Below are 7,251 nucleotides of genomic sequence, written 5' to 3' on the forward strand. Positions count from 1 at the left end.
GCGTAGTTAATATATTTTAGAGGAAAAGTTGCTTGCATTGTTGAATAGTTTCAAAGCTTACTGGCTAGTCAGTGGCTATTGCCATACTGATATTTACAGTCAATTTGGAGCTGCAGAGCAAGAATGTCACGTTGCCAGTCTCAACGAGAGGTAAGGCAAGCTTGTAACGTAAATTGAAAAGTTGATGTACATATTATGTAAATTGAAATCTTGTCTTTGGACTTTATATGGCGATTGGCAACTAACTTTCATAATAAGATGTATTACCACAACCAACCGACCGACCTCTGTTCATATTTCAATCACCCATGTGGGTATATGCTTCTAAAAGCCAATGAGGAGATGGGAGAGGCAGGACTTGCATTGCGTTCAGCGTCACAAATAGAAGCAACTTCTATTTTAGCGCTTGCGAGCAGTGTGGGTGCAATGATTGAATAACATTATTATTTTGCAACGCTCGCGCACGCGTTCGGTTCGGGTAGCATGATAGAGTGTGAGAAGACAGGAGCTGGAAGTGTGTATGTTATTAATGGTCAAATTAAAGTTTATTAGCTACATTTCCTGCCGTCTCCCTAATGTCAGTGATGGCTGTAGTGAGCGTTGAGAATGCTGTGAGGCCAGACCTGTTTGTCGCTGACAATGAGTTGGCATAGGCATCCAAATAGACTGGCACCCACCCCACATAGTGTGAGAATAGCTGTGTGTGTGTGTGTGTGTGTGTGTGTGTGTGTGTCCAGTTGTGGCAAAAGGCTCTTTACCTATCCCAGTACTACAGAATACATATTATCCTCCTTCTCAGACCAGACCCTCCCCTAGGCATGTCTCAACCCTGCATTAGTGTGTGTGTGTGTGTGTGTCACCTCTTGGCTCTGTGTCAGCCAGTGCATGTCTCAACCTCTTGGCAAAATCTTTACCTGTACTACAGAATACCAGTCCCAGAGCCTCTCCCTAGGCATGTCTCAACCCTGCATTAGTGTGTGTGTGTGTGTGTGTGTGTCACCTCTTGGCTCTGTGTCTCATTGTCCCAGAGCATGTCTCAACCCTGCATTAGTGTGTGTGTGCGTGTCACCTCTTGGCTCTGTCCTCAGCCAGTCCCAGAGCTTCCTCGGCTGCTTCTCTCCTGGTCCTCTCTTCAGCCAGACTGTCACTTAGCTGAACCACGCTCTGCTCCACCTCCACCAGCCTGCAACACACACACACAATGTAGTCATTCTGACACTCCTTCATGCCAAACAGTCTGGGCATCACGGTATTCTCAATGTTCACTATGAAACCGTATGAGAGGTCACTGATTGGTTGTTGATATATGAAGACTGGCAGACTGTTTGGCTTGACACTGACAGCAATGGTTGGCAAGAGCACAAACAGATCTGTAAACAGGCTAACCATGCATGGACACAGAAGAGCGAGAGAAAGAAAGAGAGAACATAATAGAGAGAACATAATAGCGAGAGAGCAAAACATACCAAGAAAGTGAGAGAGCGAGAGAGAGTTTGAGAGAGAGACAGACGAAGGGACAGAGAGTCACCTGGTCCTGAGCTGGCCTCCAGTGCTTCCATGTCTACTCACAGCACTGCCTCTCTCCTGGGAGCTCCCGAGCCACTTCTACAGACAGCGCCCCCTGCTGGATGGAGAGCAAAAGCAGGACATTTGAGCTGATTCACTTCAGTAGGATGAGCATGTGTCCAACGTTATATGCAAACATACATATACGGTATATCACAAAAGTGAGCACCCTCACATTTTTGTAAATATTGAGTATATCTTTTTATTGTGACAACACTGAAGAAATGACACTTTAATATTAGGAATTGATGAAGGAAATATAAAATATATCATATCCATAAACAATGCTACCTAATATAATGTTTACATACCCTACATTATTCATCTCATATGTATATACTGTACTCTGTCATCTACTGCATCTTTATATAATACATGTATCACTATGCTCAACTATGCCACTTTGTTTACATACTCATCTCATATGTATATACTCAATACCATCTACCAACATCTTGCCTATGCGCTCTGTACCATCACTCACTCATATATCTTTACGTACATATTCTTTATCCCCTTACACTTGTGTCTATAAGGTAGTAGTTTGGAATTGTTAGCTAGATTACTAGTTGGTTATTACTGCATTAATCGGAACTAGAAGCACAAGCATTCGCTACACTAGCATTAGCATCTGCTAACCATGTGTATGTGACAAATAACATTTGATTTGATTTGACTTTGCTACAATGTAAAGTAGTGAGTGTACAGCTTGTATAACAGTGTAAATTTTGCTGTCCTTTCAAAATAACTCCAACACACAGCCATTAATGTCTAAACCGCTGGCAGCAAAAGTGAGTACACCCCTAAGTGAAAATGTCCAAATTGGCCCAATTAGCCATTTTCCCTCCCGGTCATGTGACTCGTTAGTGTTACAAGGTCTCAGGTGTGAATGGGAGCAGGTGTGTTCATTTTTGGTGTCATCGCTCTCCACACTCCCTCATACTGACTGGTCACTGGAAGTTCAACATGGTACCTCATGGCAAAGAACTCTCTGAGGATCTGAAAAAAAGAATTGTTTCTCTACATAAAGATGGCCTGGGCTATGAGAAGATTGCCAAGACCCTGAAACTGAGCTGCAGCACGGTGGCCAAGACCATACAGCGGTTTAACTGGACCAGTTCCACTCAGAACAGGCCTCGCCATGGTCGACCAAAGAAGTTGAGTGCACGTGCTCAGCGTCATATCCAGAGGTTGTCTTTGGGAAATAGACGTATGAATGCTGCCAGCATTGCTGCAGAGGTTGAAGGGGTGGGGGAGTCAGCCTGTCAGTGCTCAGACCATACGCCGTACACTGCATCAAATTGGTCTGCATGGCTGTCGTCCCAGAAGGAAGCCTCTTCTAAAGATGATGCACAAGAAAGCCCGCAAACAGTTTGCTGAAGACAAGCAGACTAAGGACATGGATTACTGGAACCATGTCCTGTGGTCTGATGCGACCAAGATAAACGTATTTGGTTCAGATGGTGTCAAGCGTGTGTGGCGGCAACCAGGTGAGGAGTACAAAGACAAGTGTGTCTTACCTACAGTCAAGCATGGTGGTGGGAGTGTCATGGTCTGGGGCTGCATGAGTGCTGCCGGCACTGGGGGGCTACAGTTCATTGAGGGAACCATGAATGCCAACATGTACTGTGACATACTGAAGCAGAGCATGATCCCCTCCCTTCGGAGACTGGGCCGCAGGGCAGTATTCCAACATGATAACGACCCCAAACACATCTCCAAGACGATCACTGCCTTGCTAAAGAAGCTGAGGGTAAAGGTGATGGACTGGCCAAGCATGTCTCCAGACTTAAACCCTATTGAGTACCTGTGGGGCATCCTCAAGCGGAAGGTGGAGGAGTGCAAGCTCTGGTGAACTCCATGCCCAAGAGGGTTAAGGCAGTGCTGGAAAATGATGGTGGCCACAAAATATTGACACTTTGGGCTCAATTTGGACATTTTCACTTAGGGGTGTACTCACTTTTGTTGCCAGCGGTTTAGACATTAACTAGTTGTTCCTACCCTCTACTTTTTGAACATTTTGTTAAAAATCGCGAACATTTCAGCGCCCTGCTACTCATGCCAGAATATAGTAGTTCATATGGTTAGAATGTGTATAGGAAACCCCTCGGACGATTTTTAAAACTGGTTAAATCACGACTGTGGCTTTGCCATAACGTCGCGTTACATCGGAAAAGCGCAGGAAAACCTGATCACAGAAAATGGAAATAAATATCCTTGCGCCACTTCCAGCAATTGTTAACAGTGAGCCGAATTAGATAAGACCGAGCATTCAACTCCCACAGCATCCCCATGTAGTGAGTATCTTGTGAATTTAATCCTCTTTGATTCTTGGTTGAACCGGAAAGAGGGGCACAGCGTACCTCGGTCTCCGCCAGATCATTCCGGAAGAGCTCTCTCCTGAAATTTTTTCCAAGACGACAGCTAATGATATGTACATCGCCTACGGATGATTTTATCGCTTGTGCGTTTACTAATACCTAAAGTAGCATTACAAACGTATTTGAAGTGTTTTGTGAAAGTTTATCGTCTACTTTTTTGAATTTTTAAAAAATGACGTTACGTTGTGAAATCGCTGTTTTTTTCGTTTATCACACAGTCTACATATAACGATATCTTGGCTTTATATGGCCCGATTTGTCGAAATAAAGGCCAATAGTGTTTATGGGACATCTAGGAGTGCCAACAAAGAAGATGGTGAAGGTAATGACTGTTTTCTATTTGTTAATGCTGCGGTTTGTATAACGCCAAAATGCTAATTATTTTGTTCGTCCCCTGCTGTGCTTTTCTGTTGTAGTGTATTGGTGCATGCTATCGAATAATAGCTTCTCATGCTGTCGCCGAAAAGCATTAAAAAAATCTGACTTGTTGCCTGGATTCACAACGAGTGTAGCTTTAATTTGATACCCTGCATGTGTATTTTAATGAACTTTTGAGTTTTAACTAATACTATTAGCATTTAGCGTAGCGCATTTGCATTTCCAGAGCTCTGGTTGGGACGTAAGCGTCCCAGGTAGAAGTAAGAGGTTAATGTGCTGGGTGTTGCGTTATTTTGAGGGACAGCAAATTTACACTGTTATACAAGCTGTACACTCACTACTTTACATTGTAGCAAAGTGTCATTTCTTCAGTGTTGTCACATGAAAAGATATACTCAAATATTTACAAAAATATGAGGGGTGTGCTCACTTTTGTGATATACTGTAGTAACCTACTGACACAGAGCACAGCCAGGCTACTATTCATTAAAACACACACGGACAAGGATACACACAAAGTCAGACACAGATACCAGACAAACACACACACAAACACACTATAGTCATTCAGACACCAGACAAGCCTGAGACACACACTCGACTTTCTACCTTTGCAAGGCCCTGGTGGTGCTGGTTAGGCAGGGCCTGGTTCTCCAGCCAATAGCAGCGGTTCTGGGTGTCTCTCAGCGTCTGAGACACTGCCCTCAGCTGGGCCGACACCCCCCCTTTCTCCTCCACCACCTGCTGCAGCTGAGATAGGGAGATGAGAAGAGGACAGAGGAGCGGTTGGGAGGAGAGAAGATCTGTGTTGAGTATGGTGAACTTAGTGGAAACTGATTCAATACCTGTGCGTTGGTTTCTGTGTTCATCACTTTGGTTGCAGAGCTGATTTGGGTTGTTTTGTGAGTGCGTGCGTGTTCAGTACCTTGGTTGCAGAGCTGATTTGGGTTGTTTTGTGAGTGCGTGTTCAGTACCTTGGTTGCAGAGCTGATTTGGGTTGTTTTGTGAGTGCGTGCGTGTTCAGTACCTTGGTTGCAGAGCTGATTTGGGTTGTTTTGTGAGTGCGTGCGTGTTCAGTACCTTGGTTGCAGAGCTGATTTGGGTTGTTTTGTGAGTGCGTGTTCAGTACCTTGGTTGCAGAGCTGATTTGGGTTGTTTTGTGAGTGCGTGCGTGTTCAGTACCTTGGTTGCAGAGCTGATTTGGGTTGTTTTGTGAGTGCGTGCGTGTTCAGTACCTTGGTTGCAGAGCTGATTTGGGTTGTTTTGTGAGTGCGTGCGTGTTCAGTACCTTGGTTGCAGAGCTGATTTGGGTTGTTTTGTGAGTGCGTGCGTGTGTTCAGTACCTTGGTTGCAGAGCTGATTTGGGTTGTTTTGTGAGTGCGTGTTCAGTACCTTGGTTGCAGAGCTGATTTGGGTTGTTTTGTGAGTGCGTGCGTGTTCAGTACCTTGGTTGCAGAGCTGATTTGGGTTGTTTTGTGAGTGCGTGCGTGTTCAGTACCTTGGTTGCAGAGCTGATTTGGGTTGTTTTGTGAGTGCGTGCGTGTTCAGTACCTTGGTTGCAGAGCTGATTTGGGTTGTTTTGTGAGTGCGTGCGGTTCAGTACCTTGGTTGCAGAGCTGATTTGGGTTGTTTTGTGAGTGCGTGTTCAGTACCTTGGCGTTGAGCTGTTGGCAGTGCAGATCTCTCGTTGATCTCAGAGGCAGCGCTGCAGGTGACTGCAGCTGAGTTCTCTCTGCCTGAGCTGGGTCAGTGACGGGTCATCAGGACACATCCTTCCTCGTCAGGCCATGGTCTCCTTCCTCTCCCCACTGACGCTGGCACTCAGCCTGCAGCCTGCTACTCTCAGACCTGGGGAAGAACAGAGGTCAGAGGTCAGCTGCAGCAACACTTGAGTGACCCACTGGTGGACCCAGTCAGTAGTGTGGTTTCTTCAGTAGTGGACAATCAATCTATTTGTATGGCTGTAGTAAGCAGTGAACCACTACTGGGCAAACCAAGGAAACACACATGGAGGCCTGGGTCATGGGACATTCCAAATCCACTTCAAAACACACTCAATAGAAGACGTGTATTGAAAATAGATGTGCCTTTTTTCAATTCTCTAACTAATGGAATTGGTTTTGTATTGGAGATGGGATTGGCAGGAGATCTAGCAGCTGAAGGGATTGTCACCACGTGACAACTCATATAGTGCTTGACCATAGGACCTGCCAGGGCATGAGCGAGAGTGGGGGTTGGGAGAACTCTGTGTGGGTGAGGAGACAACCTGAAGGACACCATGAGGACAGATAGATGGGCTGTCACCTGCTGGTGAGCTAAATACTTGTCTGGTGCAGCAACACAGTTTCCACTGTGGTAACTAGATACCGTCTGTTGCATAACAATTACATAATTTGCTATTTTTTTTGGTGAAATGTAAGCGGGGCCTTTGTTCACACATTTACACTCAGGGAATTGGCAAATATGAACAGGCCAAATTGTAATTTTCTAACAGAAAATAATATGAGAAGCATAGGCTATGTACAATCTGGTAGCAGTTGAGAAAGGGAACACCTTGGAGATTATGGGGAAATGATCAGAACAAAGGTGAGGAGACAACATTTCATCTGACAAGACCGAATCAAAAATAAACTTGTTCATTTTATGTGATTTTTACATTTACTCTACTTTTCACAGCATCTGTATACATTTGGTAACATGATAACAAAATATTCACGCAACATTTGGGGTAATTGCAACATAAGACAATAAATGACAAGTGATAGGTCTTACTGGTGTCTCCATGAGGCCTCACACCTCTCCAAACTGTGGGTTTGAGTGAGTGGTCTAACTAGTGTCTCCATGAGGCTGTGGGTTTTGGTGGGAGAGGTCTGACACACCTCCAAACTGTGGGTTTGAGTGAGAGGTCTAACTAGTGTCTCCATGA

The 7,251-nt window shown here is 44.9% G+C and overlaps 1 long non-coding RNA gene across 1 annotated transcript; it reads right to left on the reverse strand.

The window, feature by feature from the left end:
• Positions 1 to 1,593: 1,593 nt before the first annotated feature.
• Positions 1,594 to 5,992, reverse strand: LOC135566292 (uncharacterized). Its single transcript, XR_010462030.1, has 3 exons — positions 5,978 to 5,992; positions 4,935 to 5,075; positions 1,594 to 1,624 (listed from the first exon to the last, which is right to left on the reverse strand). It is a non-coding gene; the product is annotated as an uncharacterized LOC135566292 (long non-coding RNA).
• Between the last annotated feature and the right edge of the window lie 1,259 nt (positions 5,993 to 7,251).

This window comes from Oncorhynchus nerka, unplaced genomic scaffold, assembly GCF_034236695.1.
Source record: "Oncorhynchus nerka isolate Pitt River unplaced genomic scaffold, Oner_Uvic_2.0 unplaced_scaffold_6123, whole genome shotgun sequence".
Classification (NCBI taxonomy): domain Eukaryota; kingdom Metazoa; phylum Chordata; class Actinopteri; order Salmoniformes; family Salmonidae; genus Oncorhynchus; species Oncorhynchus nerka.